General features: G+C 42.2%; 1 long non-coding RNA gene across 1 annotated transcript in view; it reads right to left on the bottom strand.

Annotated features, from left to right (window-relative positions):
• Positions 1-5,008: 5,008 nt before the first annotated feature.
• Positions 5,009-14,063, bottom strand: part of LOC136879155 (uncharacterized) — an 85,491-nt gene continuing 76,436 nt past the window's right edge. Inside the window, exon 3 of the long non-coding RNA XR_010860902.1 lies at positions 5,009-5,086. This is a non-coding gene — a long non-coding RNA (uncharacterized lncRNA). The remainder of the gene's footprint in view (positions 5,087-14,063) is intronic.

Here is a 14,063-nt window from a genome sequence, read left to right as displayed (position 1 = left end):
GGGGGGGGGGGGAGGTTCGAAATTTGTCAGTTTTGCTCTAAACTTAACCGTTTTCGAGATATTTGCATTTTTATCTAAACTTCGGAAATATGGCCCATCTTCGATGCATACCTGTTCCCACGTTCCCCAAATTTCGCACACGTGTTCCCGATATTAAAAGATGATCGAAGCACCATAATTTCACAATATCACTTGTACTCAGACGTGCGCAAAAACAAAGTTAATTAAACCAATGGTTATTAAGAGGCTGATTTAAAACTATGAAATGCTTACTACTCTCAATACAAACCTCCTTTCTCTCAAAGTAATTGAAGTAAATAAATACCTGAAACACGCGAAATTAAAATGCGAGTAATTTACAGCAGCTAATGCAAATTCAGCACTTCCAATAACATATATCAAAGAAAAGTTTATTTAATTAAAATATCGAAGTGAATTATACATTCCATACGTCGGTATTGTATACACTGTACGAGCACAAATTTATCACACAGCGTTTCTGTTCCCGACCAACAGAGGAGAGCAGGTATTCCATTCTGGACCATACAGGCGCTGCTGAAATCTATTCATCACACCACTCTAACACCCTGTCCGAGGCAGACAATAACTAACAAACTTTAAAAAAACAAAAACGCACACACAAAAATACAAAGACCAACCAACTCGTGCAACATACCCCCAATCAAGAAGCGACGAGAAGAGCCGTCAAACATGACTCGGAAAAAAATTACACTGAAAAGGATAAGAAAAATGAAAACCATGTTCTGTATACATACGATAAAGGCACTACTAATACATACGGCGACAAAGACAGTTTGCTTCATGTATAACCAACCGTTTTCGAGATATTTGCATTTTTATCCAAAGGTAAAAGGAGAAATGGGAAGTAACGATAGTATAACAATGCCACTGATGGTAAAGATTTTCTTCTTCTTCTCGGTCGTGGTTCGATTTCGAACATTGTGACCTCTCACGCAATTTCGTGAGCAATACGCCGCTACATACCGCCCGCTGTGAGCATTATTCTTCCAAGTGGCAGACTCGTCAAACTCTTTTCTGATAAATGTATGTACCAGTGAGGGGTCCGTCCCTTCAGCCCTTTCCCATCACTTTTGCCCTGAATGACATTGCCGAAAAATGTCATTTTTTGCCTTTGGATGTTTGGGAGTAGGAGCTTTTTAGAGGCAATCCTTAGCTCCTTCAGAATGGAGTCATTTCTTCTTATACTCTTCATGATATTCGAAGCATTCTCCGATAGCGTAATCTGCAAGGCATCGATTCTTCTACGGCATGCAACATTTATAGTCCAGGACTCGGAGCCATAGGTGGCGATAGGAAATACTAAAGCCTGAACCATTCGCTTGTCTGCTACCTTGGTAATATGATATTTCCATATTTTCGTTACACTAGACAGCAGGGTTGAGTGGTTCACACGATTAAGACGCTGGCTTTCTGAGCCTACGTTGGCAGGTTCGATCCTGGCTCAGTCCGATGGCATCTGAAGGTGCCTCAAATACGGCAGCCCCGTGTTGGTGGATTTACCGCCACATAAAAGAACTTCCGCGGGGCAAAATTGTGACATCTCGGCGCCTAAGAGAACCGCAAAAGTAATCAGTGGGACGTAAGACCAATAACATCATTAGACTAGACACACTTCTTAGCCCTACCAAATCTTTTGACTTCATTGCCTTTACTGGAGATACGAACACTTCCTTTGATCTATTGTATCTATACATGTATAAGCTGGAAGTGATGATGTAATGTACCCTCTCTGTCCACTACAAATCAAGTAACTCTTTGCTCGGTTTAACTTAAAGCCTGCTTCTTCAATGAACTTCTCAGTGCGTTGTAGAAATTCTACCGGCCATTCCTCCGAACTGCGCATAAGGGTAGTATGAATTATTGAATGAATGAATGAATTAATTAATTAATTAATAATGAATGAAGATTATGAAGGTGTTCAGGATCAGATACCGAGAAAGAACAACAATCAGTCTGTAGAGATAACAATCGATGGGTTTGAAAACGAAGCAGCAATCCAGAAAGGAGTAGGGCAAGGCTGCAGTTTGTCGCCCCTCCTTTTCAATGTTTACATAGAACATGCGGTAAAGGCAATCAAAGAGGAAACTGGAAAATGAATCACAATCCACGGAGAGGAAATCAAACCCCTGAGATTTGACGATAATATTGTTATTTTATCTGAGTCTGCAGAAGATCTGGAGAAATTGCTGAATGGAATGGACAGATACAAGATGAGGATAAATAAATCCAAAAACAAATGTAATGGAGTGCTGTCGAACAAAGTCAGGCGATTCAGGAATAATTAGACGAATATTGTCACCTAGGTAATAAAATAACTAACGATGGCGGAAGGGCGACATAAAATGCAAGCTAGCACAAGAAAGAAGAGCATTTCTTAAAGAAAAGACATTTGCTCACTTCGAACATTGATATAGAAATTAGAACGATGTTTTGAAGATTTCTGTACGGAACGCGGCATTGTATGAAGTGAAACATGGACGATAACTAGCTTAGAAAGACAGAGAACAGAAGCTTTTGAAATGTGGTGTTACAGACGAATGCTGAATGAAGAGATACTGAATCGAACTGGTGAGAGGAGATAAATTTGACGAGAAGAGATAGAATGATAGGGCACATTTTAAGACACGCAGGACTTGAGTTGGTTTTTGAGGGAAGTTTAGGCGCTAAAAACGGTACGGGTACACCACGACATAATTTTAACAAGCAGATTAAAGCAGATGTAGGTGTAGTAGTTACACAGAAATGCAAAGGTTACTACAGGATAGGGTGGCATGGAACGCTGCATCAAGTCCAGCTATGCACTGAGGACTCAAACAACAATTAATACATACAGTTAGTTACACCACATTGAAGATAATCCAAATAAGAAAAATGTTACGAGATTAGTTAAGAGTACTTATTAATATACAGTATATACCATAAACATTAGCTGGACGTATATTTAATTAATGATTAGATAAATTTAACATTTGATGAGGCATTTCCTAAACTCTAACTACCAGCAGTGTAGCATCTTCTGCGTAGCGGAAGCTGGAGATTGTCTTGCCACCTATTTCAACCTCACCTTTCCATTCCTGAAAAAATCCTCAACTTCTGCAATTGCTAGTATAGTTCTCCGAAAATTTCTCTTCAAGCCTGCGAAGTATTTACATTATGTTATTAAGATGCGGATTTTGGGAACCAAAAGTGTTCAAAGCAGGGCGCGAAATTTTCGGCCGCCAGGTCGTTGTTGGCGACCAAGAATTTGGATCAAGTGACTAAGTTTAAATATTCATAATAAATCGTTCTTCTCGAATAACAACAGTTTTATTGTTTTACGTTTGTATGCTGTGCTTCGGTATTAGAATTCTTGTTCCCGCTCTGTCAGTGGTACTTTTCGCGAGTTCACTGTCCAGTAAAATCGACAAGTACTGTAAATTACTTGACGTTCATTTGTTTTTTTCATAAAAGGGCTAATATTAACAATGAATAAGTTAGTGATTACCGGCCTGTACCACATGTGCAAACGCCAAGTATCTCCGAAGAGTGAATTGATCTGCCACAGTGAAGTCAGTTCACCACCTTCTTCTTCTAGAACAGAAAATGTGTTGACGTTAACAAATATTTTGCTGCTTAAAAGGAAGTTCAACAAACACTGGTTATGTCATTTGGAAACGATTTTGCCATCGACTAGTCTCGTAACGTGTGAACAGCATCAACAGATGCCGTCCAGTAAAATCGAAAAAACAAAAACAGGTTACGTGTTTCTCTGTGCCGTTTAAAAAGGAATACCTTGTTTTGCAAAACAATATCAAAGGGCACAGTGAAAATGTCGCCACGATGAAGCTAATGGAATATCATTGGGAAACGCTGATGAAGACATGTGTCAAAAGATGGACCAAGAAATACTGGTGAGGAATAAACTCAGTGGTGATCAAAGTGTAGAGTGGCTACTGGCTTCTCACTTCATATATATATATTGCTATTTGCTTTACGTCGCACCGACACAAATATGTCTTATGGGGGCGATAGGATAGGGAAGGCCTAGGAATTGGAAAGAAGCGGCCGTGGCCTTAATTAAGGTACAGCCCCGGCATTTGCTTGGTGTGAAAATGGGAAAACACAGAAAACCATCCTCAGGGCTGCCGACAGTGGGGCTCGAACCCACTATCTCCCGATTACTGGATACTGGCCGCACGTAAGCGACTGCAGCTATCGAGCTCGGTAACTTCATATTTAATGGTCTGCTTTTTTTCAATTTGCTTTCGATCGCGTTCCACCTCTCCTGATCCCGGTAAGCAGTAACTTTCTGTGTTTGTTTCTTTCCCTTGATTTCCTGCTGCATTGTTGTGGAGAGCGTTACACTTTGAACCACGCTCTGCTACCACAAACTATTATTAATTTCACGCACCATTAACTATTGTTACTGTTTTGGGAGACGCTGAGATGCAGGAATTTTATACCACAGAGGAGACCAGGATCGAATCCGACCATTTTGGCTCAGAAGGCCAGCGCTTCTAATGTCTGAGCCACTCAGCCCAGCTTGTGAAAACGTACGTAAGTTATTAATGTAATCTTTCTTTGTAACTCTACATGACCCAGAAATGCTAATGTAGCACCGCCTATGTTTATAGGTCGAAACTCATAAATATTCAGACGGCCTGGTAAACAAATTTACAGGTCAAACAAAGGAAGGAATTTCTGCCTTATAAATTACCCACATGAGGATTTTATGTTGACATATTTATATAAGAACTCCATGTAGATATATACAGAGTGTAACAATAAGATACAGTCAAACTTACAGGACACAATACTCACATGTAGAAGAAGAAAAAATGTTATATGGACATGGGTCCGAAAACGCTTTATTTCCAAGTTAGTACTAATATTCTGTAACTATTCATAGTACATTACTGTCAATGTATTTAATGTTACGTTACAAAGCAGTTTAATAAATAAATTTGACAACGAATATGTACAAAAGAATACTGGAAAGTATGTCCTTGACCACAATACATACTCTGCAATGGTGTTTCACGTAACGAAATACTTCCGTACACACCTGCAACAAAAGGAAAACAACGTTTAAGGAATCGCTTCTTAACACGGAAGAGAATGAAGGACAATGATCAAAATGCATTATCTTCCAAGGAATAAAAGACATGATACAATAACAAAATGAAGAAAAAACACAAAAATATATTTCCAAACAGCAACGAGTCTCAATGAGTGCTACAATAACTTCAAATCGCATGCATTATACTTTCAAATCATACAAAATTGCCCTTACATTTTAATGTTTTAATGACCACAAATATGAGGTATTTTCTGTTCCGGGAGTCAGTTGCTAAAGATGGCTGAAGAGATGGTGGTGATCATTGATTTAAGAGGAAATTTCTCCATCAACACTAATCAGAGGGAAGAAATGGAAGGGGTCCGTAAATGAAAGACTTCCTTCCTAGGCCTCGAACGCTCTAATACCTTTCGGGTCGGAAAACAACATGAGCTGACCAAGGGAGGTCGAATAGGATAAATGAAAGTGAGAAGCTTGGCACAAGTATGTTGAAGCAATGTCAGAACTCAGCTAAGTGCCCACGGTCACAACCCACGCTACCAAGTTAAGAGCCCCTGGAGCCTAAATATGGCTGAGCATAATAGGTTCAAAAATCTCCCGTCGTTAACCAGCGAGTTGGTTACACGGTTTGGGTCACGTAACTGTTAGCCAGCATTCGGGAGACGATGGGTCCGAACCCCACTGTTGGCAGCCCAGAAGATCTTTTTCTGTGTTTGTTTTTTTCACATTAAGCGAACGATGGGGCTTTGCCTTAATTAAGACAACGGTCGTTTACTTCCTTATCCCTTGCCATCGTCGCTATAAGCCCTGAAAGCCCTGTCTGTCCGAGCGATATAAAGACAAATAGCAAAGTCTCAACGATATAACTTGATCATCTTAAAAACTGTCGAGAAGTCGTTAACTATCGGTGTTAATTCAAAAACATCTATTACATGAACAGTTACGTTGAGCTTTTTCCATTTATTGCGACGTAAGGTTTTTAAGTCAATTATTAATAATAATGGTATTTGCTTTACGTCCCACTAACTACTTTTACGGTTTTCGGAGAAGCCGAGGTGCCGGAATTTTGTCCCGCACGAGTTATTTTACGTGCCAGTAAATCTACCGCCACGAGGCTGACGTATTTGAGCATCTTCAAATACGACTAGCCTGAGCCAGGATCGAACCTGCCAAGTTGGAGTCAGAAGGCCAGCGTCTCAACCATCTAAGCAACCAAGCCTGGCAAATCAATTATTCAACCTAATAAGTGATGTTCACGTGTTTGTTTTTTTTTTTTTTTGCTACGGTACTACTTGTAACGTTGCACTAATATACATGGAAGGTTTCTGGCGACGGAAGGATGAGGAAGCGCTAGGATTGAGAAGGTAGCGGCCGTGGCCTTAATTAAGGTACAGCCCCAGCATTTGCCTGGTGTAAAAGGGGGAAACCACGGAAAATAATCTTCAAGTGCTCCCGATGAGGAGATTCGAACCCACTATATCCCGAACGCAAACTCACAGCCGCGCGACCCGATCATCACGGCCAGCTCGCTCGGTTTTCTTGGGTTCTAGAGGAAGGCCAAAACAAAGGTGGACGGACACACTCAACAACGATATGAGAGCTATAAAGCTAAGATCATCTGATGTTCATAAGGGGGGAAAGTGGATACATCATTTTAGAACAACAGACCGTGAAACTTGAAGAGGGGAAATGGCGGGAAGAAGAAATAGAAGTTCTTGGGTTTCTGTCCCGTAACTAAGTTTACAATTTTTGAAGAGATCGAGGTGCCGGAATTGACTTACAGGAGTTCTTTTACGAATATCGTCGAAAATTAAATCAGCGACTTATTCTATGAGGGCCCGTGGCACGAAAGATATATCACAATGAAGTATCAGTGTCAACACTTACGCATTTGAAGAACTGTTCAGCAATTTACCTAACCGTGAATCTTTAAAAAATGCTTGCGTATAAATATAAAAAATACTGCTATCAGTAACAGCTTTTGTACGTTGTATAATTACAATGGCCGAGTGTCCAATGTAGGGCTCAGAATCAGATGGTTAGCTCAGTGCAGCACCGCGAGTTTAAGGTGATCGTTCATATGCGGTCCGCGAATATCTTAAGATATTTGTAACAATACTTAAATAAACATTAGTACAATGTCGATGCTATAGTGTGTACAATTTGTTATGGACATGCTTAAAAATATTAAGCCCACCTGGTGGCCATCATTGCAAAGGCGTCAAGTTTATATGATCTAACACTGTGGTTGACCGTTTCGAATCCCGTTGGTCGAAAAAATATTCACCATCAGAATGTTGGCCAGTACGGGAATTGAACCAGCAAACCACGGTCTCACACCTTAAAAGCGTGACGAGAACTACGAAACGGGCTATGTCTTAACGAGGATATTAAGTGAAAATATGACGTATCGCTGGTGATACATGAATATGAAAACGTAGTCCACCCTCCATCATGAGTAATCACTTGCTTTTGATTGTATGCGCGTTACCCGGCTGGCCATACCAAGATTTTTTGGCACCGATGACCAGTTTTACGAAATAGACAATTTAACATATTTGACAACTGATTATTAAACTGTCAGAAGAAGACAGCATGTTGGAGGTTATTACAAACATTTCAGTCAGTTTTACTTTAGAGGTGTATTTTATATTAACATTTTTAGAACTAGCTTTGTTCTATTATTACGTGTGCGAATAAATATTGAACGATCAGGAGCATTTTAATATGCATTTATCTATTATACTTGGATCTTTTAAACTCTAAAATATCCTATGTTTTTCTGGGTAGATGTTTGATGTGATAATGGTCCCGCTGCTTTGTTACACAGTTGGCTGAACTGTGGCGCAAGGGGGGGAACCTCAACTCACTGCGCCTGCAGTGACGCAACCTTCATAGCTAAGTTTGCTCGAAGTTACATGAAAGTGAGACGGACCGGGGAGACAGGGGTACATGCAATATAGCACGGGGCGCAAAACTCCCAGGGCCCTGAGAGAGTGTACACGAGAGAGGGGCAGAATATCTGCAGTAGCATCTGCCATGTCCCCCCAAGATCGGCATCAGATAGAACTGCTATGATAGCGGAGCAGCCACAACGTTAATATTCATACATGCAGATGACATCCTGGGACAAGACTAGCAGCAGCAGCCAGGCTCCTTGTTACCAGATTGACGATGTCATATCACAGGCCGAAGCGAGTAATAAGCCACTTTTAATATCTCCGTCACATGTCAGTCACTGTTCACTCAGTTCTAGAACGAAATCAGACCTCTCGATGGACTGACAATTACGCGACGAGACAGATCCAAAACACACGACAGTTAATCTCAAATTTAACACAAGGAGCTCTTTGGGTTCCATATTGAGAAATATAGGAAGGGAACGGCCAACATTCAGCTCAATCTGTTGTAGAGTGTAATCAAACCAGGGCCAAGAATAAAACTTTTTAACGTAGAATAAATTTTTTCGGAAGCTCTACTTGGTAAGAAGAGACACAGAGAGCGTATAGCCGTATAGCGCATACTTGTACTGTGTCGTAGTCACAGTTACAAGAAAGCATTCTTAGTTATTACTTCAAAAGTTTGAAAAATATTTTATTCTATACCATCAGAATGTTGCCTGGCAGGGTACGAGATGTGGTGAAATACTATTTCTAATCTCTAGATAGTGTGCCAAAAGCCTGGATTCGATTACAAAACTCTCCGCAGTGCTCACATAGAATGAGGGAATATGACGCTCTTGATGGTGATTTGTCCGCCAGATGGTGACGTAAAGCATTGAACAGACTCCTTTGTGTTATTCGGCAGGAGTAGGTTACGTGCCGACACCGGGTCTCACCCTCTCCTTATCTGATCATCCCACATCCAGACGCGCAGGTAGCTCGTGGGAGTCAAATAGACAGACCTCCACCATGCCAGCCGAACATGTCCTCGTACACTCCCGATATTAAAAACCATACGGTAAGTAAGTAATGGTAATGGCGGCAGGTTACTTCAGCTGGGGATGCAGAGACGTCATTTTACTTCTAGATGGGTAACAAACCACAGCGCTGCAATCAGGCGGAGAAAGGTAAAGTTAGGAGTTCTCTGATTCATTATCTCTCTGACAATCCGTGTTCACTTTACTAGTAAAGTAGAGTCCTCATCCCAAGGTGGTACAACTCTTTTCAGGTGAGTTGCATGTACCATTTTAACCACATACCAGGGCTCTTGCCATTTTTAAATTTTCGGCAGTTCCGGGAATCGAACGCGGGCTTTCGAGGACAACAGCGCTAACCGTTACGATATTACCGTGAAGCGGAGTTCAATCATCCAGAGGTGAATTCTAATAAAACAGTGCGAAAATTGCCATACGGTATAGTATAAAATAAAATATTCTATACTATGACGAATTTGACTTCTTTACACACTCAAAACTGTACGGAAAATGACACTTAACTCTTGTGGAGCCGCTTTCCGTACACTTTTATATAAAACGCGTTTCTGACACGATGAATTCCTTCGCTTACCACAAATTTCCTCTCGAGTATTGATTTTCTGAACTTCGCTCCAGGTTTATCATTTGTTCATGAACTGTTGTATCGATCGCCTTGGTCACGGCCTCCTCGATCATGCATGGTTTGGGTGGCGACTTGTCAAAATTACATATGACAAAATATTTAATTTAAAACAAGTACAGTGCATACGTCATAGTATGGAATAAAATATTGGACGCAACAGTCGAAAAAATTCTAAGTTTACCTTATTCGAAACCATCTCGCTCGTAAGGTAAAACATTACTTTCCGTGGTTGTTGCGTAAATAACTACATGTCTATATATAACAGGTTTAGTTAATCTATTTGTACATTTTGAACACTGTTAGGGCAAATAATAATGGTATGTTACAAGAAAATATCAACAGTAATCATTATAAACACAATAAGCAGTTGTGCAATATTAATAAAACAGAAACGTCCAACTTTAATCCACAGATAGTTGATATCTGGGATACGTGGAAGTTATTCAGCCGGCCCCGTGGTGTAGAGGTAGCGTTCCTGCCTCTCACCCGGACGCCCCGGGTTCAATTCCCGGCCAGGTCAGGGTTTTTTCTCTAGACCTGAGGGCTGAGGAGCTACCTAACGGTGAGATAGCGGCCCCGGTCTCGAAAGCCCAGAATAACGGCCGAGAGGATGCGTCGTGCTAACCACACGACACCTCGTAATCTGCAGGCCTTCGGGCTGAGCAGCGATCGCTGGGCAGGCCAAGGCCCTTTCAATGGCGTTAAGTGCCGTGGGGTTTGGTTTTTTTAAGTTATTCAAAAAGGAATGAATAAAGTCGGATAATAAAATGTTTTTTTATTTAACCTACATGTTTGTGTCGTTTTATTATTATAACAAACGTATTCTACTCAATCATAATGATTTCATTAACACGTTTTAAACATAGATATGTTTTTGGGCTGGGAGTCTATCTGGAATTAATTAAAACAGAACACGCAAAAGTGAAGTGTATAAAACAGGGCCAAATGCTCATGGCGGCTTACAGTTTGCTTTACGTGGCACGGACACAGATAAGTCTTATGGCGACGATGGGATAGGAAAGGGCTAGGAGTGGGAAGGAAGCCGCTGTGGCCTTAATTAATGTACAGCCTGGTGTGAAAATGGGAAACCACGGAAAACCATCTTCAGGGCTGCCGACAGTTGGGTTCGAACCCACTATCTCCCGGATGCAAGCTCACACCTGCGCGCCCCTAACCACACGGCCAACTTGCCCGGTACTTATTATCTTAGCTGACAATACATACGTCTATTCCCAACAACACAATACAAAAAGTGGCAGAGAATGATGAAGAAGCCCATACAAACAAAAATAAACTTTTCCCTTTGCGAAAAGCTAATGATCATAGTACTCGTCAAGTTGTCGAGTTGACCGAGCTCGATAGCTGCAGTCGCTTAAGTGCGGCCAGTATCCAGTATTCGGGAGATAGTAGGTTCGAACCCCACTGTCGGCAGCCCTGAAAATGGTTTTCCATTTTTACACCAGGCAAATGCTGGGGCTGTACCTTAATTAAGGCCACGGCCGCTTCCTTCCTTCCCTGTCCCATCGTCGCCATAAGACGTCTTCATGTCAACATAAGAGCCCTGTCACTGCCTTGACTGAGCCGACTACCGGTATTTTCTTTTCCCCGGAGAACTGAGGACTTTGTCATGTCCATCGAACAGTCTGGATGACAAGTAAATTCGCGATCTTATGGCTTAGAGAGGCCTTTGCTGGCAAGATGAAGTGTTTACAGTGCACTATGTCTTCTGGTATGGGCTAGAATAAAATTGTTACTTTCACTGACCTGTCTCAGTCTTATACTTGGCTTTGACAATATGAAAGTGGCTGAGGTACGAGTGACGCTAGTAGTGCCATTTCTTATGCAGCCAGTCCCTGCTATGAATGGTGTAAAAATGTCACTCATAGGGTCGGTTGGTGCACGCATTTCAGTGGGCTTGGCAGACTGATGTGTAATAGCAACTTCTGGCTCAGTGAGGAAAGCAACGGGAAACTACCTCACTCATTTCCCTAGTACGCCTCTTCAGTGACACCTAGGCCACCCATGACAAGCTAATGGTGAACCTGTTGAGGATCCAACCAGCCTTCGGGCTGAATACCCAACATACAACATACACATGGCTTAGAGTTTAGAAGGCAATTAGGGCACCTAAGCATCAGTCGTATATTCTGCGCCAGCACCGAGGAATTATTCCTGAATGAATATTTAATGTACCGCCCCCCTCTGCCTACAAGTATTCCGTAGCGAATAAAATTCCACAACAGGTATACCAACTTGAATATAAAAGAGGGCAATTCAAGTTTTACGTCTCTATTTCATGAACCATTACACCTGAGTTCGTGCACCAACTGCAGTATGTTCACCAATAAGGAAAGGCGTGTGAGCAGCATACACCGTGCAATCATCACCACAAGCATTAAACTCACACTAACTTCCACCTCAAATCTTCCAACAAGAGCTCAAAAAAGAGCAGAACGCTTCAACTTACAGCCGCGTATTCCAGAATGTAACTTCTCGAATTCGGCTCCCTGGAACTTCCAAGTTCCAAGAAGTGATTAGTAGCAATTGTTGCGATAAAGGAAGGATATTAACAACACCCTTTCAAATAAATTCATTTTTTTTATACATTGCTTTAACGTCGCACTAAATCAATGAAGGTTTCGGCGGCGCAAGGATAGCAAAGGGCTAGGATTGGGAAAAAGCGTTCGTGGCCTTAATTAAGGTACAGCCCCAGCCTTTGGCTGGTTTGACAATGGAAAACCACAAACATTTCCAGAGTTTCCGACGGTGGGATAACAATTCATTCATCTTAGGGATTAAGGGGAGAATAAGGCAAAGCTTTTTGAAAAATACGATTTTTTGACGATTGTTTTTACGATTCATACTTTGAGAATATATGCCCAAAGTTTCAAAGCTGAAATAGCATTAGAAATGCGTTAATTAACAAAAAAAAAAATTGAGGGCCTGCAGGAGTCACGCCCCCTGCTCATTCCAAGTTATTTCCTAAACTCATATTCATAATAAACAAAACACCTTGAAAGACTAGGGATAAAAAGTTCATATTCACAGGACATGTTCATTAGCATGTTCTGCAGAAACGATTAGCATTTCAGTCACCTAGATTCAGCATGTGTCCTGTTGCCTAGTAGGCACTGGGTCCTCCATGGGCACTGATAACTTGTTCCATGCGTGATGGCACCGACGCGTATAAGGCGCGAATGGCGTCCTGGGGTATAGCCATCTATGCTGCATCCACCTGGTCCCACAGTTCATCTTTCGTGGTTGGCATTGGGTCATAGCACCGCACACATCGTTTCAGCACATTCCACATATTTTCGATTAGCGACAAGTCCGATGATCGGACGGGCCGGGGCAACAGTCTGACATCCTGTGACAACAAGGCACGTGTTCGTGCAGCAACGTGTGGTCGCGCATTGTCCTGTTGAAATATGGCGTCTGGGGTGTCGTGCAGAAAGGGTATGGCTACTGGTCGCAGGATGTCATTCACGAAGGTCAGACTGGTCACAGTGCCCTGGACACGCACCAACAGTGAGTTGTGGTTGTATCCAATAGCACCCCACACCATAAGGCCTTGAGGTGGCGCTGCGTGTCTTGTGCGAATGCAGTCAATGTGATGCCTCTCCCCCTATCTGCGGCGAACTAAAGTGCGGCCATCATTTTCAAACAAACAGAACCTCGATTCGTCCGAAAACACTATCTGCTGGCATTCTTGTCCCCTGTGACGTTCCATACACCATTGCAGTCTAGCATGTTTATTCACATTAGTCAAAAATAGGCGGAGAAGTGGACGACGCGACGCGCCGGTAACCCAGACCGTAATAAACGGCGACGGACTGTCACTCCTGATAGTGTACGATGAGTCACACTGTTCCACTGTTGCGCCAGAGCCGAGGAGGACGCAGATCTGTCCTGCAATGCCATTCGGATGAGGTGGTAGATCTTCTCGGGGGATAGTCTGTGTGGTGTGACCAGACCCATCTCGTCGTGTTCTACTGCCTTCTGTGAACAATTCTGTACACACCCACTGCACTGCTCTGCCGACACACTTCGTCCCACACGAACAGCAATTTCCCAGATGGATGCATCACGTTCCCTCATATCAATAATGCGCCCTCTTTCAAACTCACTAATTTGATGGCACGGTTCTCGCATACGTCAGCGAGGCATCCTGCACGTCTCTTCAAGTCACACCGATCCAGTACCTTCGGTTTACAGCGGCAACGAAAGCCGCAGGCACATTTTACCAGTCGCTGGTGGTGTGCCGAGATATCGATGTGGACCTTGAACCTGAGGGACGACCTGGTTCAAATACTACTCATTTCTTTAGAACATACTAATGCATAAGTCCTGTGAATATTAACTTCCTACATCTAGTCTTTCATGATGTTCTGGCTTTTATGAACATG

This window comes from Anabrus simplex, chromosome 8 (assembly GCF_040414725.1).
Source record: "Anabrus simplex isolate iqAnaSimp1 chromosome 8, ASM4041472v1, whole genome shotgun sequence".
Classification (NCBI taxonomy): Eukaryota; Metazoa; Arthropoda; class Insecta; order Orthoptera; family Tettigoniidae; genus Anabrus; species Anabrus simplex.
Note: the sequence above shows the minus strand (reverse complement) of the source record. Positions and strands in the feature narration are given on the sequence as shown.